Consider the following 23,394-nt stretch of genomic DNA (forward strand, 5'->3'; position numbering starts at 1 on the left):
TATATTATAACTGTTTTCCTTTTGCTACATCATTACCTTCCTTGCGGCATGTTCCAGCACGAAGCAGACTCACATAGTAAAGAGCAGGTTCTTACGACCATCGGTCCGTTTGTAGAAAGTACTTGAACCATCTCGGTGGTTGAAGATTCTTTGTTTATATAAAGTTTGCTATGCACATTTTCTTTTATCTATTCCCACCATAGTTGCCACTATAACTCTGCCGTGTGTATATTGTACTTCTTTTCAACAGCCACATCCAGCGCGTTTCTTAACAACCGTGCAAATTGAAAAGGTTGCTTTCCTAGATGTCAGCAGAACTACGCTTTCACACCTTATTGCATACCTTCAAATATTTTTTTTTAATTATTAGTTACCGAATAATGTTTATAATTGTCATGCATATGACGTAATAGAATTAAGTGTAAATTTTCAGTTTGTTTATAGGATATTATCAAAACTAATATTTCCTAAATCAGTTTAACTTACCGATCGACGTTCGATTAATACATATTCACTAAGTCGCAGAGCTAATTCCGGAACCGAAATGCAGAGGTAATTTTTAATTACCTCCATTTTAACCTCTGTTTTTGGTACTCATCATTTACAATCGATACACGTACACGCTACCTGGGGAGGTACTTTTGTGTATTGCTTTAGCTGTACGTTTACAAAAAATGTGTGTTGTTTCCTAACACAATGCACACAGCACATTATGACAAAAGTTTTACAAATAATGGTATGTTAAAATAACTGAGAAAACTCGCATCATAGTTTATTTACTTAACTATTACAGTTAAATTATTGGAAAATAATGTGTTACAAGAGCGCAAACGAGCTACCAAGTGATAATTTCGATGGACGCACAAGTTCCTACAATACTGCTCATGCTCGATTCCAATCCTTAGGAGCCTACTCTTAACGAGAGCTAACTATCCGTTTGCATGGTCAAACAAGATACCAACATTGTAAAGCTCATACAATAAGATACAGTAACAAAAGTGATTTAGTGATGTATGTTTGATTTTAAATACCGACATCATATCATGATAGAATATAATTTTATAAAGTTTTCAACTGTCTTAGTATCTTCTTTTTTGCACAACAATCGCTGTTGGTAAAGGTCTGCCTGTACTACTAATGGTGACTATCTTGAGCACTGGCTTATTGATTACTCATAGCAGGATAGTTAGTTAGTTCAACCCATGTTGGGCATGTTGTTAAGTCGTGGGCTGACTTTGGTGCAACTGAATCTCTACTACTCCCTTTTGATATTTACTTGTATTAATATTTTTAATACTTTTCCTAGGTAATACACGCGAGACTACTAAGTCAACAATTAATCAATAATTGCCTTGGCTCATTTTGTCTCCTACATTTCACATCACCGAATATAAAACAAAGGAAACATGAACACGGAAAAAATGAAAGCCAACACACTGCCAGTGGTTTTAAGATGCCATGTGACATTCATGTTTATAGCGACCTTAGTCCATTAATATGCAGCTAGATTATGGCTGCGTGTGAGGGAGAAATTTATCATAGCCGTTTCTTTCTAACATGCACTGTTTAGGACGCTATAAGTTAAAAAAAGTGAAAATAAATTTGGAAGTTGAATAGCATACCCCCCTAAATAAAGTCAAACAATAGTTGGGATAATGATGCAAGAGAAAGCCAGACCGAGCTGATGATAAGTGTTAAGGATATGTACATCAAACACGTGATTTTAGTTTCCCTACAAAAGTTTGCATTTGCGCTTCAAAATCAAAACTTGCCACAGTCATGTATGATGTAAAAACGGTATATTTTACAATCAAACAAACAATTAAACCATAATGAAGAACAACAACCAAACATCTGTCCATACAATTCTACATTAAGCTGGTTAGAGACATTTACAGACTTTGTAAGTATAAAACAAATGACAACGTGGCAGTACAGAAAATAGAAAACACGTTTCAAAGTTGAGTCAACTTGAACGCACGACCACTTTCCAAGTATGGAATGTGTGGTCGCGATTGGCCAGTGCACGGAATTAAAGCATGTAGGAGTCTGCGATAGTACTTGATCCGACGGCCACATTTTTGAGTGGCAACAAACTGGTTTGCCCACTCACTACGGGCATCAACTGCACCTGGCAGTTCTGCATACTCGACAGCCGTTTGTAGGTCTACGCAATATACAATTGGTAGTTGACATAAGATCCCATATGCCGTAGAAGCTGATGATGAAATTTAAAGACACAACAGTTTTTTGTAAATATTCCATGTCATAGTTATAACACATTCATCGCAAATAGAGCAATCTAGATACAAAAGATGCATTTTGAAGAGAAATTAACACAAAATAGGCAATAGCTTAAAAGTTCATTATGAAATGCCCAAACATTTATTATAATTCAAACCATCATTATACTATTCTGCCACGCTGGGGCTATTAGGAGTATCACATGTAGGAGTCTTAAATGCGTTGCATCATGAACAGTTATTGGGCTTCGAGATCATCACACCTAGATTCCACTGCAAAACAAAAAAAGGTTGCATTGGAAAACGTAGACATTTTTGCATTCCATAATTACACTGTTTGGTATATGAATGGACGTTTGGGGAATTTTCAAGTGGGCTACGAGTGTTGCATAAAATACGGGTAAACTACCACACTTTGGTAAAAACAAATGCAGAAAGAAAGAGAGAAACGCAAGAAAACAATGCATCGTAGCATATGGCTAAGCAGATAGTTCCCTGAGTAATGAAAAGTTCCACAGAAGGCCATCAGGTATATTTCATTCGATTGAGTGAGATGAGTGGCTTAAAATTATGACAACTGTTACGATAATAGGTTGTGTACTGGAAACAATATCTATGTTTTTTCTTCACAGCATTTAAGTTGAGCAACAGATCTACAAACTGTATAGGTTTGAGCAATGTCATCTTTGGGCAATTGCATAAGCAGTTAAGATGAGAAGATGGTTTAACAAGTTATGCTAAATTTTGACTCCATGATCCAGACTTCATGATGACTTCAACGATACTTAAAGAAATGTCCCACCAAAGATAATTCAGTTCTGAAATGCAAAGCGAAAGTAAACTATATGTCAAAACTCTTTTAGAGTTCATGTTGAAACTCTCCCAAAACAGAGAGATCAACGACACCCTGCGCAATGTCTAATTGTTTTTTACATTCACGTTTGCGCATTGGTAAGCGTGAATGTGCCAGGGTCAACGAGTATCGAAACTGCGTAGAGAATAGCTGTTACCGGTTTTGTGGACATGTTGACGTGGACGAAATTTTTTGCATTTTGATCATGGCTCTTCGTTCCAGCATATCTTACGCGTTTCATGTCTGTGTTCGCCATACTCGATGGAATACGGACGAAATAAGGTGTCTCTTGTTTATGGGTTTGTTTGTAGTTATTGTTACATGTCCAATTTTAAACCCGATTTAACTGAACCGAATCGTAGTTTGTCTTTGTTTTTATGTAAAGTTATGTATAGTTTTGCTCTATTCGATAATCTACATATCCAAAAAAAAAAAAGAAAAATTATTCCTGACTTACAATTAATCCATTATACCCCTGCAGACATAAAAGGTATCAACAAATCAGGAAAACGCACTTTATTAACGAAGGAAATAAAATCATCCGTCGTTGCGTAGCACTACTATGGTAGAATAGGTCGGTCAAGATACTGCTCTGATAATTTATCCGTTAGCTTCGCCGACAAAACGGTAAAATTACTCAGCTGCATCATGCTGTGGTTGCATTCACACACACACACACACACACACACACACACACACACACACACACACACACACACACACACACACACACACACACACACACACACACACACACACACACACACACACACACACACACACACACACACACACACACACACACACACACACACACACACACACACACACACACACACACACACACACACACACACACCACACACACACACACACACACACACACACACACACACACACACACACACACACACCACACACACACACACACACCACACACACACACACACCCAAACAACCATGCAATTGAGGCAACCAGCACATGCCAGAGTATTGTGATAAACAATGATTTTTTTGTATGATTTAAGTTTCTTCAACAACTAATTCACTGCTGTTTTGTAGTTTTTAATGCTTAAAAGAAACCACGTTTATTGCTTCAACCTACCTAAAAAAATACGATAAGATTGGTTCGTCAACTTCAACAATCAAAATAATATTATAAATAAAGATGTTATCATAAAATACCAGTTAGTTAAGACGAGACAACAAATTTTGATTGATTTATCGAAGGTTTTTTCACGTAACCAGCAGCTTTCTGGCTACTCGATAGCTGATCGTTCAGAATGAACCACTGACATACACTGGCACTTGTATCACATCACTGTTTTCCACTTCTGCAGAAGCACACCTTGCTGTTGTTCACTATACACTCAAAACTCGGCAACCTAGTTGCGGGATGATATCCAAAATATGATATGAAATATTAATGTGTGTTTTCCAATTTGCTACGATGAACCGCCAGAAAGGTAACGACCCGCAAAGCGTGAAAGTATGGGCGATGTGCGTTGAGCTGAATTTCACTTCACCTCGGGCCAACAATGACGTTGGGAGCATGAATACACAGCCATGAGCATGATGTCGTTTGTACACTCACTCAATTCCGATTGCTGCAAGTTTCACTGGATGTTGATGCATTTTAGTATTTCAAAGATATTTGACCCACTATTGCTGATGCAAGATTGCTGTGAAACTACGAACTCACACATCGTGTTAATAATATTTATTTAGTTTTATGCAACTACACATTTTTTTAACATTCACTGCTAGATTTAACACACTAGTCGGTAAGGTATTGTGTACAAAACGTAACTTAACTGCACATATGTTTGCTGAATACTACCGCAAGCGGGTTCGTGTCTTGCATTTCGCACGACTCTTCCTACCATGAACTGGTTACGAGGGAAAATCTCTTCCGTTTGAGGCACATTCAAGTTTACGGTAGTACTGGAAATTTGCGATCATCACTTCATTTGTATGCGAGGGCACTTGCGGGACTTTTAATTACACTGTCTAAATCGCACGAACCTTGACCGAGCCTTGAATTAAGCATTACGCCTAATGATCATTATATTAAAGCTGTTTCAAAACGTTACCTTTCTTGTACTAGCTGACGTGCATTGATTGAGGAGCTTGTTGTATTGCTCAAATATTATGATGTCTCCAAATAGAAAAATAGAACTTTAACACACGGAAATTATAAACAAAACTGAAACATTCGAACACTTGAGAGGTTAAACATTCGTGAGAAAAAAAAAGTGTCTTACGCACTGAAAAAAGCATCAGCGATCGTGACTACGCCCGTCGAGGAATTCCAACGTACTGGCCACACTCTCTCTAATAACACAAAACCATGAAGAAACTATGCTTTTGTTTCGGTTTCGCTCTCAGGTACGCACTCTCTACCTTTTTGTTTTGTAGGAGTATATTATTTCATTCGCTCCACCGTGCTCTTTACAATTCCAGTCCTATAATGGTTATATGATGAAATATAAGAAAAGTATTGCGATTCATACCTACTGCTGTGAAACGCTCAGAGTTCAACACGCAAAGTTTATTTGATTTAGCTGTACCATCCAGCTCGTGGGATGCTGTTTAATTCAATTAAAATGAAAAAAAAACGACAACACTACTTTACAAAAATTGCCAAAAGTCTGATCTGGTTTTTTAAATCTCATATTATTTTAATTTGTTTTTAAATATGTTTCGCATACTAGAGCCAAATATGTACTGTAGGGGATTAGTCATATTTTCTTAACCTCTCTTTTCAATTCTTCGTCGAGTGTGATGATTCTCTCATAACAGTTCTTTTTTTTATTGCCTTATATTCGCTTTTTCTCTTGCAACAACAATGCTCTGATCTTCTGATGCTCTCTAATGCTTCTGACACGTTTAAAAACATGCTAGGAGCATTTTACAGACATATTTACCAAATGCACTTTTCATGAAAAATTTGAGCTATTTTAGAATCAGTTAGATTAAACAAACCAGCAAATTATGACTAAAATAATACTATAAAATGCTAGGTCATTTTCGCAACTAAGTAATACGGCCCGCACTGGAATGGCAACTTTCGTGGCAAGCATAAGGTTGATGTTTCTTCAACATACTCTGATGCTCATGTATGCGTAGGCACTATGTTTCTGTATGAGTAAGATCACTTGCTTGAGCATTTCTCCTCCCAACATGTTCCCTCGGGAAGAAGAAATACCGGTATTGATGTGAATAATATGAAAAATGGATGTGAAAGCTTTCATCTTGACTATCTATTCTATTAAGAACAGTATCATCTATTAGCATAGACCTAATTTAATTCTGCATATTTCATGCACAAGAGTAAACAAACACTTGACATTGACACAGATCATAAAAGAATTAGCAGACAATCAACTAAACATATGTTCGTACTCTTTACACAAATACCGATCGCTCAATAGAAAAATTTGTTTACAAACGCTTTATTCATGAAAAGTTGTTTAAACTCTTTTAGATTTGCTTAGAATATACAATTGTTATTTGACAATCAATTCCTAGATATTAATTCTTTTTATTTATATTAAACTCCTCAGTGATACACCAAATATTTAGTAAACATAGATTACGTTTGACCTACTTTGTGGTACAGTCGAAAACTCGTACGACTTAACAACACACCCGACATGGGTTCAAGCCGCGGACGGTCCACGCCCCCATACATAGTACTGACTATCCTGCTAAGGAAGGAAATCTGTAAATCACTGAATGCCAATCCCCGCTAGTGGTACAGGCAGACCTTGCCGACAACGGCTGTTGAGCCAAAATAGAAGAAGATCATCCAACTGCTAATGGACGCAAAATAAGGAATTCCACCAAGAGTATGGATACATATGTAACGTCCGGACTAATATCGCCCACCGTGCATTCTACCTGAACCCCGAACGCAGCGGTATAAACGCGTTATACCTTGACCGCTGGAGCACCCGGTGTGCTAGATGAACTGTCATAGAATAAAGCCCTCTTCTTGGCGCGACATTGAACTGAACAGACGTAAGCCACTGACTTCTGCGTATAATTATTTGTGTGCTCTTCCGAATCGTGCTAAATATTATTAAAACGGCCAATTAACCTTCCGCCACCCGTAAAACGCTTGGTCGTTACAGATAGAATCATCAATTTCATAATTTGCTAAGAAAATTATTTTTTTGATTGCTATCTCAAAAGAGAAGGAAATATAATAAGTTTTACTCGTCCTAACTTTTAATCAATCTGTGTATAATTAATTTGAAAGATACAGGAAGGCAAATCTCGCTTATTAAGAAAGACAAAAAATGTAGCAGGTGTATAAGGAAGGGAAAAAATAGTCTGTTTTACGTAGATTAATCAACTCGAAGTGCCGGTTCAAACGGAATCGTATCAGTGATTGTAACTCCGCTTTTGTTGTTAGTCGTTTTTCACGAATGATGAAAACGAAAGTTCCTCGGCAAGAAATTTAAATACTGGAGATACTTTCTAAAAGCCTTGAACAACTCTATAATCAAAATGACTGAGTCTGAGCAACGAAAGGGCTTATCACGTGATCAAGATGTTACATTCACGACTTAACATCCTGCCCTTCTTTGGTTTAAAAGTATTGTAGCGCGAATCGTTGTGTAAGACTGATTACATCCCCATGTTCTTTATACACGCGATCTCCGAGATACACGGTTAATGGGAACCGAAAACAGCCGCAACATACCGCGTGAAGCGTTCCGCTCACGCTATAAAGCGCAACGCTAGAATAAGACAACGCGGCACGTTAGTGATCGCGCGGAGGACAACGCTAGGATCGACGAAAGCTTGTCAAAATAGAGCAATTGGGAAGAAGGAGAAGAAGGGGGGTCGTCCGGTCATTCCTCCTCGGGAGAGAGGTCAAGTGGTGGCAAGTTTGGAATGCGAAGAGGATTCTTTAGACGGGAAGCTAGAAGGTTCGATAAAATTTGATATTAACACGGTGTAACAATTAAAATCGAGTTAATTTTATTCATATAAAGTGTAGTTTAGTTCACGCGTATCTCGAATTTCCGCGTGAGTCGCATCTCGTGGTTTCCAGCCAAAATATAAAAAAATTTCGTATAATTTGGCACATAGGGGATAAATCCTTATAAGGTACGCCTGTTCTCGCTGACTAGTAAAGGCAAAGACGTCTCGAAAGCGCGTAGATGTTGATCTTCTCTAGTAAACAAGGGACGTCTATTTTTTTTTTAATATTTTAGCAACAAATTACACATTGGTTTACCATAAAACGGTGTTCGAGCGTCTGTAGGCTAAGCAGAAGGCAACGTGAGCGATAATTTGACATGGTTCTAAGTCCTCTGAATTGGTCGCATTTCAAAGCAAGTCTTGTAAACCTCCGTTGTATTGCCTCTATTCTATTAATCATCGTAGTGCAATTCGGGAACCAAAGATATCAGCCACCAGCACACAAGACAAGTAAACAACGACAACTTGAGTAAACAACAAAGACTTAAGACATAAGACATCATTACTTATAGTAGACCGTCGATTTTCCGGGGACGGATTAACCGGCGGGCGGCTTAACCGTGCGCATGAATTTGACAGTTGGTCAATCGTGGCGAACATTTTCTGTGATGTTCAGGTTAGCAAAACATTTGCTGTGCAGCTATGTAGTGCATAGTGATATTTTTAAACTTCATTTTTGATAAAGAATAATTGTTAAATCCATCGTTATTGATTCAAAAAATATTTCAAAAGTGATTAATCGATTGGTTTAAGGTGAATGCTTAGTAAAACCTGTAAATTTTGTATTTTTTATATCTATTTGACATTTCTTGGACCATTATCCGTGGAAATCGATTAACCGGCATCCGCCCGGTCCCGAGCTGCCCGAATAATCGATGTTCTACTGTACTTAGGGCTTGGTACTTGTTCCAATTGCGTGACGCATGCTGGTATCTGTTCGCTGCGTTCTGCATGGATGTGTCAACACATTTTACAAAGAAAAACTACAACAAACAGCAATAATGCGTATTATTTATAGGTTCTGAAGTGATTATATTGTTAAATTACAACTGTAAAATCATTTCCAGTTGGGCTCAATACAGTTCAAAGCATGTTTACGTTTTTTTATTGCATATTGCATACTGACCCGCACACACCTGTTTTGCAGCAATTACGAAATTACTTTCTCTACATTTATTTTGTTTTATTTATAAAATTATTTAGTACTCCAATTACACGCAAAACTGCGCTCGAAACAATATAACGTGAAAAATATCGATGTTCACCCGATATGGTTAAATCATTTTGACAGACGCATCACGACGTGCGTCGAAATAGAAATTGTTCTACTTGCGGTCTTGGCCTGCCTCAGGAGTGTCCAAAACCGCTCACGGTCTCGCGCCTTCGTCTGACAGTTCGTTATCCCGGCGTTAATGGCGGACGCCTTCACGCCATCTTGCCACCTCAGTTTGGGCCTACCACGCCTCCTCTGTCCTTGTGGACGGCCTAAAAAGACTTTACGGGCTGGGTCGTCCGTTTCCATGCGTACAACATGGCCAGCCCACCGGAGCCTGGTGAGTATGATAAGCTGCACGATAGTGAGGTCGACGTACATCTCGTAATGCTTGTCATTATAGCGGCTCCTCCATTGTCCTTCCACACATACGGGGCCAAGTATCCTTCTGAGCATCTTCCTCTCGAACGCGGCTAAGAAGGTTTCGTCAGATTTGGATAGTGTCCATGTGTCAGAGGCGTATGTGAGTACCGGAACTATATAGGTACTATATAGGTAACTATATAAGTAGTCCCAGCTTCGTTGAGGTGAACTGATTTTTCAGGCTGTAGAATTACCGGTTGGCAGCCAGCATCCTTTTGTGCAACTCAGCTTCCATGCTTTTGCCGTTGCTGACCTTTGACCCAAGATAGGTGAATTGTGACCCTTGCTGATAGCAAAAGGTCCTGAGAGTTTTCCATCCACCCTCACCTGGCAAGTGACTTTGGTCATAGTCATTCTAACTAGCCTTATCAGTTTGGCCGGGATTCCAAATGAGCTAATAGCGTCGTACAGTTTTACCCTGGCTGTGCTATCATATGCAGATGTGAAGTCAATGAAGAGATGGTATGTGTCGTTTCTGTATTCAACCATCTTCTCCAAGATCTGCCGCATGGTGAAGATCTGATTAGTGATTGATTTTCCGTTTCGGAATCCTCTTTGATAGGTTCCGACCCTACCAGCATTAAACGGCTTTGAAGGCATTCAGAAGGCATTTAAGGCCTTAGTCGCCTTAGAAGGCGAATAAAGATTTCAACCGAAACTTTCACGGCTGTAACGGGTTCTCTTCGAAATCTTTCAACTTTTTGATTCAAGGAGAACAGATAGCTTGCCGCCATCTAACTTGTTTATATACTGAATTTGCACCTGTACCAATGTAACTGCCAAATAGAGCAGTGACAACGCTTTTGGTTCCGAACCGAAAAAGCGTGTGTTCAAATCCAGATTTTTATGATCTTTTTTCTGCGTTTATTTCTTTTTAAATTAATTTTTTCTTACTATAATTACTTGAAACAAAATTTATGTGAAGCGAAATTTAAATAATACCTTTTTCAAAAAACATAATAATTACACTATGTTCACCGTTCATTATCAGGATGGGAGAAATATGTATCTCATTTATACTTTTATTTTAGTTATCGAAATGAGTTTGATATATTATCACCTTTCAATGAGTTGGTCTTTAACAACCGAATAATGTAGATCATCTTTAATAAAGTGAAATAGCTCAGAGCATAACGCAAGGGAACATAACACGTAAATCGTGCTATCGAATCTCACGCTCATATCTGGGAACACTACAACAGTGCAGTGCTGAAGACGCTTGTAAGGTTTTTCTTTTGACAGTTGCAATTTCAAATTTCAAATTAAAAGCGAAATTTTTCATTGACATATTTCAAAGGCATTTAATTACTGCTAAATGCACTGCTGATCGCCTTCAATTCGCCGGCGATTACAAGGCGATTAGAAGGCATTTAACGGAAATTTGCGGGTAGGGGACTATCTCTTCGACGTGTGGGAGAAGGGAGAATATTTTATAGGCGGTATTCAACACCATAATACCCCTGTGGTTGTTGCAGTCCAACCTATCTCCCTTCTTGTATACGGGGTAGATGATGTCGTGATTCCAAACACAAGGCATCGATTCGCTATCCCACACCTCAGTAATAATTTGATGAATCTTGTTTTCTAGTCATGCACCTCCATTCTTGGCCAGTTCAGCTGTAATTTCGTCGGTTACGGGTACCTTGTTATTTTTCAGCCGACGAATCATTACATCATTATGAAGACATCAATACATTCACGGAATTGTCGAAAGATAAAACCTAGCATCTTGTATGCCTTCTTAATAGTGTTGTCAATATGTAGACGGAAATTTAAACTAGACACGACGACGATCTAACACTCTGCCTAACAACGAATATTATACTTCATCGTTTTTCAAGCCTGTAAAACGTAATAATGAAACATTTATCAAGGTCTAACTCTAGATCATTTTTTGAAGGATGATGCAATCGTTAGGACTTTTAATTGGAGTTGGATCCCAGTTACCACAGGGATAATGGAACACATAGCAACACATAGAAAAACATTGCAACCATGCGGTATAAAAGGAGCCGATAGCTCATCACCGATTTACTCTTAAGTTGACTTCCAAATACAAACCTTAAACTCGAACCTGTGTGCAATAGTCCGAGTAGTTCGGACATATCAATTGGTAAAGAGTTTGACGTCGTCAGCATACATTAAACAAGTTTCAGGCGGCACACAATAAGTTTAATCATTAAAAATATAATAAATAGTGGAGGTCATAATTTACTGCCCAGCAGGATACCGGAAAAGCTAAATAATTCTGCAGAATTAGTGTTTTTGATTTTGACTTGATAACGCATATTTTCGAGATAGGAACTTATCTATGATACTGTATGCTGAGAAAGCCCAATGTGTATAAGCTTCAAGGCAAGTAGCTTATGGTTAACACTGTCAAAGGCCCCTTTAAGATTGGTATAAAGCGTATTAACTTGAAGTCGACAGTCTAAGAAGCAGTTAAAGACACACGATGAAACAAAATTTAACAGGTTTGTGGCAGTAGAGCGCTGGGAAATGATGGTTAAATGAAATAACCGATTTGCATTTTTCTAGTAGAGCTTTATGAACAGCAATTTATGGATGTGATGCCACGATAGTTTTCAATGATACACTTCCCAAGTGTAGAAATTAAAAATTTGTTTATACCTCACACATACACCTTGACATCCTCACACATACACCTTTTCTTTATGTACATCTTGTTTGTGCGATCACACCTAGGTTTAAGTATCTCAGGCAATACTGTCAAATAGAGATGTCACTCGTGATTGAGCGCTAAAACCAAGGTCCTTGAAAGAGAACAGGTCGAAGCGCTTAGAGTAAATTGACAGAAAGCCATGGGAAAATTTTGACAGTTAAAGTGAACATTGTTTATGTTTAGCGATGGACGTTGCTATGGAGTGAATGAGAGTTTTGTTCAGCATTTCACATTCAATTCCTGGTAGAATATTTGAATAATTAGAATCCAATTAGAATATTACATGACTGATACAATCCAAGGATCTCATTTATCATTCGTAGCCAGGTTATAAGTAAATGACGGTATGCATATTGTACCAGTGTGTATCGATTGGATGTTTCATTTTACTCTCAGTGTTCAATTGAAAGTAAAAGGACTTCTTTAACCCAGTTGAACATGTTAAACATTTCGTTTTTCCAGCAGGACCGTTGCAAACGGTAGTGGTTTGTGGTCACGGAATGGCAAACAATGAAAAAGGTTATCAATGTTTCTGAATACAGAGTAGACTGCAATTACTTCTCCTTTATTGTCCAGAAGTGATTGACCGCAAGAAATTTAACCAATATAACCTTCCTAATAATAAATTCGTCCACTTTTGCGCGTTAACTATTAGCCGTTTGTTTGTAAACACTTTTTCATGAAACTGTCAAAAGCGAGCTGAAAATGGCAACCTAGCAACGGGCTTTGCATCGACCTGTTCTCCTTAATAGATCTTGGCTAAAACTTAAAACACGTAACTCTTCAGCCTTCAGTTAATTCTTCCGAAATCAAATAGAGATTACACAAGTGACATTTGCTCGAAATGGTTTTCCCATATCTGCACGATTAGTTCTCGATACGATTGAAATTGTGAATTTGTGTGTAATAAAGTGTGTTGAAAGCGCCAAGACTTGGTGCGTTCGTCAATTAGGCGTTTCTCTGTCGATGGACGATGCCGTCGTGCTCATTTTTCATTCATAGCTATGGTTTTTGATGAAAAACAAAAGCTAATTTATTGTGACATTATTCTATAAAATATGGTATTATTTAAGTATAAAACGGGTACATGACCAACTATAACAATAGGAAACATCATTTCCGAGCGAATCTAGAAGAAAGCAATCGAAAAAGCCGCATCCCAGTTGATTTTATAGGACTTTTTCTAAATTCCCTTAAACTGGTGCAGTTTAAGGGAAGTTTAAGGCTCCAGTTTAAGGGAATTTGCTCGAATTCCCGATTATTCGTGCTCGAAAATGTCAATTGGGAATTGGTTAAATTTGTGTATCATCATGCTTTTACAACAGGTCAGTGTATCGATATTATCAATCTTTTCACATGAGGTACATAAGTTTTATATTTCAGCAGCATTTTCGATTCGAATAGCGTTTGGACATCATGTTTTCCGTCCACGGCTGCCGCTAACCTCCATGCTAAATTAATGGAAGAAACCCATGGAATGAAAGAAACTTATGTGATACAGTGACAATATGCACTGACAAAACTTTTATGAAATTTTTATGTTTGAACTATTTACACCTTTATTACACATATTAAATGATACAAAACACAATATATTGATGTATGGGGCCGCGCGCACGAGCCGCACCGTGAGCCCTACCGGGAGCCCTGCTCGACCGGTAGCCTGTTACACACTCCCGCGTTATGTGCGCTCTGCACACACTTAGCGCGCATCGCTAAGTGCGGCGTATTAGTGTGCGTGAGCGCAGTGTCGATTCCTGGATGTCGACCAGCAGCAGCGCAACTGCTACGGCGAATCCAGGGCTCGTCACGTCTATCCACAACATCTCCCCCTTTTAATAACCGAAGGGTCGAACCGACGCGGGTGGTATTCCACAACGGAATACCAGCGTGGTGACACCCTTCGACCGATGGTACGTAGTGGGGCCCGTGATGCTGCTGCGCTCATGTTCCCGAGCGGCGGCGATGATGCCGCGTCCGCGTTCCTCGGGGTCGCGTCTGCGATGATGACCTGTTGTCCCGGGGCGGCGGCGATGATGCCGCGTTCGCTTTCCTCGGGAGCGTCTGCTATGGTGCACCGTTGTCCCGGGGGGTGGCGGCGGCTATGATGCCGCGTTCGCGTCCTCGGGTTGTAGCGTCGCTGCTACGCCTGCCGGGAGGTGAGGGTAGTGCCGCGATGAAACCTTGCACCGGCAGGGCCATGACCGGCGACAGCAATGGCCGGCCACAGCGATGACGTCTCTGGCTGGACGTGCTGGGTTTGCTGCAGGTGAGGCGGAATGTGTCGTCGCCTATGATGCGAGGCTGCTGCGTTGCAGCCGAGGCGACTTACGTTTCGCCGTTGGTGATGCGGGGCTCGAGCCGCGGCGGGAATGCGACCTCGCCGATGACGTGCTGCCGTGCTGCAGTCAAAGCAACTTGCGGGTTGCCGATGATGAGGCGGACTCGAGCCTTGGCGGGATTGCGACCTCGCCGATGATGTGCTGAGGTGCAGCAGCCGAAGCAACTTGCGCGTTGCTGTTGGTGATGCGGGGCTCGAGCTGCGGCGGGATTGCTGCTTCACCGATGACGTGCTGCAGGGCTCGAGCCGGGGCGGAATGTGCCGTCGCCCTTGATATGCGGCTGCAGTGGGTGGTGTGTAGCCGGCTGCCCATTGCAGCGGTCGCCAGTGATGGGACAGCAGCCGGGGCCACGGTGTCTGCGGTGGCGGCGGCCCGATGTTCCGCGGTATCCAAAGGCACAGGGAACCGTGCCATCGCGATGGCCGCTGCACTGACGCTGCAGAAAGGCCAGATGAAACGCGATGGCTGCCGCGGGTTCTGTAGGATCCTCCTTGCGCAAGAGGATCCCATCCTCGTCGCCACTTTTATGTTTGAACTATTTACACCTTTATTACACATATTAAATGATACAAAACACAATATATTGATGTATGGGGCCGCGCGCACGAGCCGCACCGTGAGCCCTACCGGGAGCCCTGCTCGACCGGTAGCCTGTTATACACTCCCGCGTTATGTGCGCTCCGCACACACTTAACGCGCATCGCTAAGTGCAGCGTATTAGTGTGCGTGAGCGCAGTGTCGATTCCTGGATGTCGACCAGCAGCAGCGCAACTGCTACGGCGAATCCAGGGCTCGTCACGTCTATCCACAACAGAAATGTTGAATAAAAGTATTTGTGGTGAATTTATGCATTTATTCAATAAAATAATAACACCTATTGTTGTAACTTAACGAAGATATAGAAAATGCATATAGAAAGAGAAAGAGCAATACAACCATCCTTGTCGATATTTTCGTTAAATTTGATCTTTTTCGTTGAAAATACCGGATAAATTTTAAATTTTAACGAAACATTGACGAAGCCAGGAAAGCGTTATGCAGTGTTTTAAGCCCTGGAATTACTGCTGTATGGAAAGCTAAAAGTAATACTTTTAGGCATAGTTTTAAAGGTTTCTTAACAGGATTGTGCTACTTGGGATTGCTTATTCGGATATGTCACTTTGATATTTGGACTTTGTTCATTGGAAACGCATTTCTCTCTTTTTGGTTGGCAGTCATGCCGTTAACCTTGATTCATTGAACTTCTTCTTTCCTGTACTTTTGTAGCGACAAGTCGCATATCGTTTTTGCTTCAATAAATACAATATTAGGTTATAGGCCCAGCACGTTTTTGAACAAACGGAAAGTGACTAATCGAAATTGTGTATTGTGATGGAGCAAGAAAAGAATGATCGTCATTTTCTCCCGCTGTTTGACGGCACAAATTATACCGCATGGAAGTATCGGATGACAATACTCTTGGAGGAGCATGAGCTCTTAGATTGCATTAATACGAACGAGGATGGGCTAGAGGTGCTGAAGGACGAGGCGGGAGACAGTGAGGCGATAGCTAGGGAAAAGGAGCGGAACCGTGAAGCGCGGGCCAAGTTAGATCGGCGATGCAAATCATTGCTTGTATCGAGAATACACGACTCGCAATTAGAGTACATTCAGGACCAGAAAACTCCAAAGGACGTATGGGATGCTCTTCAGCGTGTGTTCGAGCGACGCAGCATTGCAAGTCGCATGCATTTGAAGCGATAAATGCTTACTCTTCGTTTCGCGGGCGGAACACTTCAGCAGCATTTTTTAAAGTTTGATAAACTAGTGGGGGAATATCGGGCTACTGGTGCTGTGCTGGAAGAGCTTGATGTGGTTTACCATTTGTTAGTTACGCTCGGATCGTCATATTTGACCGTTGTAACAGCATTGGAAACAATGCCCGAGGAGAGTCTGTCTGTCGAATTCGTTAAATGTAGGTGGCTTGACGAAGAAACAAAAAGAAAGAGTGTAGATCTTCGCGCACCGGAACATGAAGCTGCATTCTCTGGCACGAGGCCAAATTGGCAGCAGAAAAGTAAGGTTAGGTGTTTTGGCTGCAAGGTTATCAGACATAAGTTTTCTGAGTGTCCGAATAAAAGGCAAAGTGACACCAATACATCGAAGGCACACGTCGGTGAAGCAAGTATTAGTATTGTTGGTGTAAATGCAGGATGTTTTAACAAAATGGAGTGGTATATAGATTCGGGCTATTCCGATCATTTGGTGAATAACAAAGAGTTTTTCGATGAAATGTGACTATTGGAAAATCCGATTGAAATTGTGATTGCTAAGGATGATGTGACGATTCGTGCGGAAAATTCCGGAAATGTGAAGATCATCAGCAATGTGTTCGGAAAGCAAATTGAGTGCCTGGTGCGAAATGTTTTATATGTGCCTGATTTGCGTTGTAATCTTTTCTCAGTAATGCGTGTCGATGCTGCTGGTATGAAAGTGGTATATGCAAACGGAGCGGTACAGATTTATCGTGATTCGGAAATTGTCGCGTGTGGTTCACGGGTTGGAAAATTATATCAAATAGATTTTAGTTACGTGAAGCGTGGAGAATATTCGGATGACGACAGATCGAGTGTCTAAAGAGCTGGAATTGTGGCATAAGCGTCTTGGTCACTTAAACGTGCGCAGTATTGAGCAATTGATTCGGGATGAAATGGTTTCTGGGCTGAAAGTGAAATGTACCGACAAAAGTGTTGTGGTGTGCGATTCTTGTTCAACCGGGAAGCAAACATGGAATCCGTTTCCATCGCGTAATGAAAAACGATCGTCGCGAGTGTTAGAGCTCATTCATTTGGATGTTTGTGGTCCAGTTACTCCAGTAGCCCAAATAATCAAATCGTCCTTAACCTACTGTAAAACCACTTCAAACCCACGTGGGTTTGTGGTGGCCGATTCAGTCGATAACCCACCAAATTTTAGAACAATCGGAGCTGCCAGTTCCGATCCGATGTATTTATCTTGCCCACCCTTATCCCACCTTTTCCAAAAATGCTTTGAGGGAATGTTTGGTAAAGGGTTGGCTAAGGTCAATATGCTGGACAGGATTTTAACTCCTCGGTTGATTAAATTCATTCACTTACATCACTGCACTTCAACTTCAGCAATATTATTAGTCTATAAACTATGCACTGACCAGCGAAATGGAAGAGTTCATTCGCAAGTAAACAAACACACATATACACATATTACACATGAATGTTTTACAACAAACCAACTTAAACACACACGTTTAATTGCTTCCTTTGCACAATTAAATAACATTTTAACACAGGTGAAACATGTTGAGCAAATAAATTGCCCGTGCATAAAAATCTAACTTCAACAACATTGAAGTGGCTGTTTCTGTGGCCGTGTGGCTTAACCCACCAAACTGATAGTTTTTTAGCTTTGTTTGATGGAATTGGATTTTTAGTACAAGAAATTGGTGGCGTTTTCGGTATCTTGGTTATATGGGAGGTAACGGTGGTGTGAAATACTTTGTGTCTTTCGTAGACGACTGGAGCCATTTTTGTATGGTTTTTCTGATTCAGTCAAAGGATGAGGTGTTCAAGCGTTTCTGTGAGTACGAGGCTATTGTTAGCGCAAAGTTTGGTCAACGGATCAGCCGTTTACGTTGTGACAATGGCGGTGAATACCGAAGCAAGCAGTTTGAGCAATTCCTGAAGCAGAGTGGTATCGTTGTGGAGTGGACAGTTCCACATACACCTCAGCAAAACTGGGTTAGCGAGCGGATGAACCGTACCTTGGTTGACAAGGCCAGAACAATGCTGCAGGATTCCGGAATCGATAAGCGATTTTGGGGGCAAGCCATTCAAACGGCTGCATACCTTCTCAACCGCAGCCCCACGAATGTGATCGATGGCAACAAGACTCCATACGAAAGATGGGAAGGTAAGAAACCTGATTTGGCAAAGCTCCGAATTTTTGGATGTGATGTGTATGTTCACATTCCGAAACAACAACGTGCTAAGCTGGATGCCAAAGCTTGGAAAGGAGTTTTAGTAGGATACTCTGTGAATAGGTATAGGGTTTGGGACCCGGAGCACCATGAAATTGTGCACGTGCGTGATGTTGTATTTTTGGAAGGCTGTCATATTACTTCAGAAGCAGTTGAAGATATGTCACACGATGATTTCTTTTTGACACCAATGAATAGAGAAGCTTCATCAGATGATGTTGAGTTAGACGATGAAGCAAGTAACAATGACCATGACATCGAATCTGCTGAAGGGTATGACACGGCTCCTAGCCTGAATTCTGATGTTGAAGTGGTTCCTGGTGATGAAACTTCAAAACGACAACGGACGGTTCTTGTGTGGCACAAAGACTATGCGGTGGAATATGCAGCATACGCATTGAATGCTGCAAGTTATGTTAAGAATCTACCGACCTCACTAGCAGAAGCTCGTCAGCGCGATGATTGGAACGAATGGAAAAAGGCTGTTGCTGAAGAGATGCAGTCCTTGGAAAGGAATAAGACATGGGATTTAGTAAAGCTACCGGAGAATAGGACACCTATTTCATTCAAATGGGTGTTTGCAATGAAGCGGAGCATGGATAACCAACCTTGTCGTTATAAAGCTCGCTTAGTGGCTAGAGGTTTTAGCCAGCGTTACGGTTTCGATTACAATGAAACATATTCTCCAGTTGCTAAATTGGATACTCTGCGCATGGTCTTGGCTTATGCTAATGAAGCAAAGATGATAGTGGATCAGATGGATGTTCGAACTGCCTTCTTGAACGGCACGTTAACGGAGGAGATTTTCATGACACAGCCCGAGGGTTTCCAGACTGACGGAGATCTTGTGTGCCGTTTACATAAATCTCTGTACGGTCTTAAGCAGACGTCTAAAGCATGGAATGATCGGTTTGACAATTTTGTTCATGGACGTTTGGGTTTTAGACGGAGTCTAAACGACCAGTGCCTTTACATAAGATCAACGAAAAACTAGAGGTGTGAAAAGATGCCTATCAAACGAGTTCGAGATGAAAGATATTGGTGAGGTGAAGTGCTTTCTTGGAATGAACATAAGCTACGATAGGGAACAAGGTGTGATGCAGATTCACCAGCGACATTATCTTCAAGATGTCTTGCGACGGTTCAAGATGGAGACATGTAAACCTTGTTCGACACCTATCGAGTATCGCCTAAAGCTGATGAAAGGCGACGAGAATAAATGTACGTCGCACCCTATCGTGAATTAGTAGGTTGTCTGATGTATGCAGCTCAGACGACAAGACCTGATCTGGCCGCTGCAGTGAACTTCTTCAGTCAGTATCAGAGTTGTCCAATGGACGAGCATTGGACACATCTCAAGAGAATCCTTCGCTACATACAAGGATCTCTAGATGTGGGGCTCGTGCATCGCAGAGGTAGAGGAAAAGCGCTGGAGGTGTATTCGGATGCAGATTGGGCCAATGACCCCAACGATAGACGATCAGTGAGCGGAAGCGTTTTCAAAACGTTCGGATCGACCGTGGCCTGGATCACCCGGAAACAACAAACAAAGGCGCTGTCTTCGACGGAAACTGAATTGATGGCTCTATGTGTTGCTGTTCGTCATGGGGTGTGGATGTCGCGTCTGCTTCATGACCTTGGCTGCAAGGTCGATTTTCCAGTGACCTATTTCGAAGATAACCAGTCAGCGATGAGCATCGTGAAAGACTCCAAGGGACTGGTAAGGCTGAAACATGTTGATGTTAAGCTGTTCTTCTTGAAAGACTTGGTGAATGATAGACAGATTGTCCTCGAGTATATCCCGACAGCGAACCAGCCGGCAGATATGCTGACAAAGGGACTACCGACTGCAACGTTTCAGCGAAACTGTTTAGCCATAGGTTTGGCAAGGTGCATCGGTTTAGTGGGGGTGTTAAAGTGAGCAACCTCTGCTTAAATATTGCTTATTCGAATATGTCACTTTGACATTTGGACTTTGTTCATTGGGAACGCATTTCTCTCTTTTTGGTTGGCAGTAGCGACTTTTGTAGCGACAAGTCGCACATCGTTTTTGCTTCAATAAATACAATATTAGTTTCCTATCGTTATAGTTGATCATGTAGCCATTTTATACCTGAATATTCTCGATTTTTTATAAAATAACGTCACACAAAATCTGCTTTTATTTTTCATAAATCATCAAATCTACGAATAAAAAAGGAGCTCAACGGCAGAGTCCATCGAAAGAGGAAAACCTAATTTACGAACTCATCAAATCTTAGCACTTTCAAAACACTTGATCACACACAAATCTACAATTTCAAGCGTATCGAGTTCTAATCGAGCAGGTATCGGAAAACAATTTCGAGCAAATGTCACATGGGTAGTTGACGAATTCTATACATCAGGAAAAGTGCCAGAGTCCAAAGATATTTTAAAATCTTTTAGAAGGGGATATGATTCTGACTGAATATAACAGTTTTGATCCTTTTGAAATAGTTTTTTAACATTAGATCAAAAGGAAATTATTTGGAATTTTACAATTGATATGTGATATCAGTTCTATTTGCACAAAAGACTGTCAAATTTAGAAAACCGCGTATCTCCGAATCTGCGTATAAGAGATACCGTGTATCTCAGAGACCGCCTGTGTTATTATTATTTTTTTATTTAGCCTGTTATTATACATTTTAACCGGTGTTCAGTCTCGTGGCACAGTCAACTTAGTTAGTACAACTTAAAATTATGATCGTGATGGATTCAAGTCAAGTCCATGTAGGATACAGGCCAGCCCATATAACCAAGATACCGAAAACGCCACCAATTTCTTGTACTAAAAATCCAGTTCCATCAAACAAAGCTAAAAAACTATCAGTTTGGTGGGTTAAGCCACACGGCCACAGAAGCAGCCACCACTTCAATTTTGTTGAAGTCAGATTTTTATGCACGGGCAATTTATTTGCTCAACATGTTTCACCTGTGTTAAAAATGTTATTTATTTGTGCAAAGGAAGCAATTAAACGTGTGTGTTTAAGTTGGTTTGTTGTAAAACATTCATGTGTAATATGTGTATATGTGTGTTTGTTTACTTGCGAATGAACTCTTCCATTTCGCTGGTCAGTGCATAGTTTATAGACTAATAATATTGCTGCACTTAACATCATGCCCGTCATGGGTTCAAGCCCCAAATAGACCGTGCCGCCATACGTAGGACTGACTATCCTACTATGGGGGGAGATCAATAAGTCACTGAAAGCCAACCCCACAAGTGGGTTGGCAGGCCTTGACCGGCATCGGTTGTTGAGCCAAAGAAGAAGAAGAAGAGAATATTGCTGAAGTTGAAGTGCAGTGATGTAAGTGAATGAATTTAATCAACCGAGGAGTTAAAATCCTGTCCAGCATATTGACCTAAGCCAAACCTTGACCAAACTTTTCCTCAAAGCATTTTTGGAAAAGGTGGGTTAAGGGTGGACAAGATAAATACATCGGATCGGAACTGGCAGCTCCGATTGTTCTAAAATTTGGTGGGTTAACGACTGAATCGACCACCACAAACCCACGTGGGTTTGAAGTGGTTTTACAGTGGGTTAAGGACGATTTGGTTATTTGGGTACACACAATAAGTTGCACAATAAAACTGGTTGTCCATTTGACTATCGCTACAAATGTTCGCCGTACGTTTGAACAGCTCCCAAGTGACATTTGCTAGAAATTGTGTTTCCATATCTGCTCGATTAATACTCGATACACCCGAAATTATTGATTTGTGTGTGATCAAGTGTTTTGAATGCGCCAAGATTTGGTGTGTTCGTAAATAAGACTTTCTTCTATCGATGGACTCTGCCGTTGAGCTTATTTTATATCCATAGCTTTAGTATTTGGTAAAAAATCAAATTTGGTGTGACGTTATTTCATTAAAAATCGATATTATTTAAGTATAAAATGGCTTCATGACCTACTATAACGATAGGCAACATCATTTCCGATTGAATCTAGAAGAAAGTAACGAAAAAGCCGCATCACAGTTGATTTCAAAGGACTTTTTCTAAATTCCCTTAAACTGGTGCAGTTTAAGGGAAGTTTAAGGCTCCAGTTTAAGAGAATTTGCTCGACATTTATGCGCACGGTTAAGCCGCCCGCCGGTTAATTTGCCCCCGGATAATCGACGTTCTACTGTATATGGGATAATTTCAAGCGAAACCATACAACAGTACAGAGGGAAAGATAAAGCTCCACTGTATAAACTATCCCACCAACAGATGGAAAGAATGAAAATTTAATTTACAATCGCGGAATAATACTGAGAAGACCCAAGAAGCGTGACTCCTTTGCCGAACCATGAATAACCAAAAATACAAAGAACAGAAAATAAAAATAAAAGAAGAGAAGATAATTCTGGCCACTCTGCGCCATTGAACAATACAAGTAGCCCTCGTATTACGCGGTATCTCGAATACGCGTGTTAGGAAACGCGGTTTTCTAAATTTGATAATTCTTTTACAAAATGGTACTGATTTGATTAATCAATTATCAAATGCAAAAAAATTACCCTATTTGCCCAAATTAATGGCCAAATTTTACACATCATTCAAAAGATGAATAACGTATTTCGGAGACAGCCTGTATGTTTGTTTGTTTTTTTTTACATCAAGTCGTTTACAACCGTGTT

At 40.6% G+C, this 23,394-nt stretch overlaps 1 long non-coding RNA gene across 1 annotated transcript; it reads right to left on the reverse strand.

Moving 5' to 3' along the window:
* Positions 1–459: 459 nt before the first annotated feature.
* Positions 460–5,414, reverse strand: LOC121602437. Its single transcript, XR_006006386.1, has 3 exons — positions 5,190–5,414; positions 4,282–4,481; positions 460–688 (listed from the first exon to the last, which is right to left on the reverse strand). It is a non-coding gene; the product is annotated as an uncharacterized LOC121602437 (long non-coding RNA).
* Between the last annotated feature and the right edge of the window lie 17,980 nt (positions 5,415–23,394).

The sequence above is a fragment of the Anopheles merus genome, unplaced genomic scaffold (assembly GCF_017562075.2).
Source record: "Anopheles merus strain MAF unplaced genomic scaffold, AmerM5.1 LNR4000451, whole genome shotgun sequence".
NCBI lineage: Eukaryota > Metazoa > Arthropoda > Insecta > Diptera > Culicidae > Anopheles > Anopheles merus.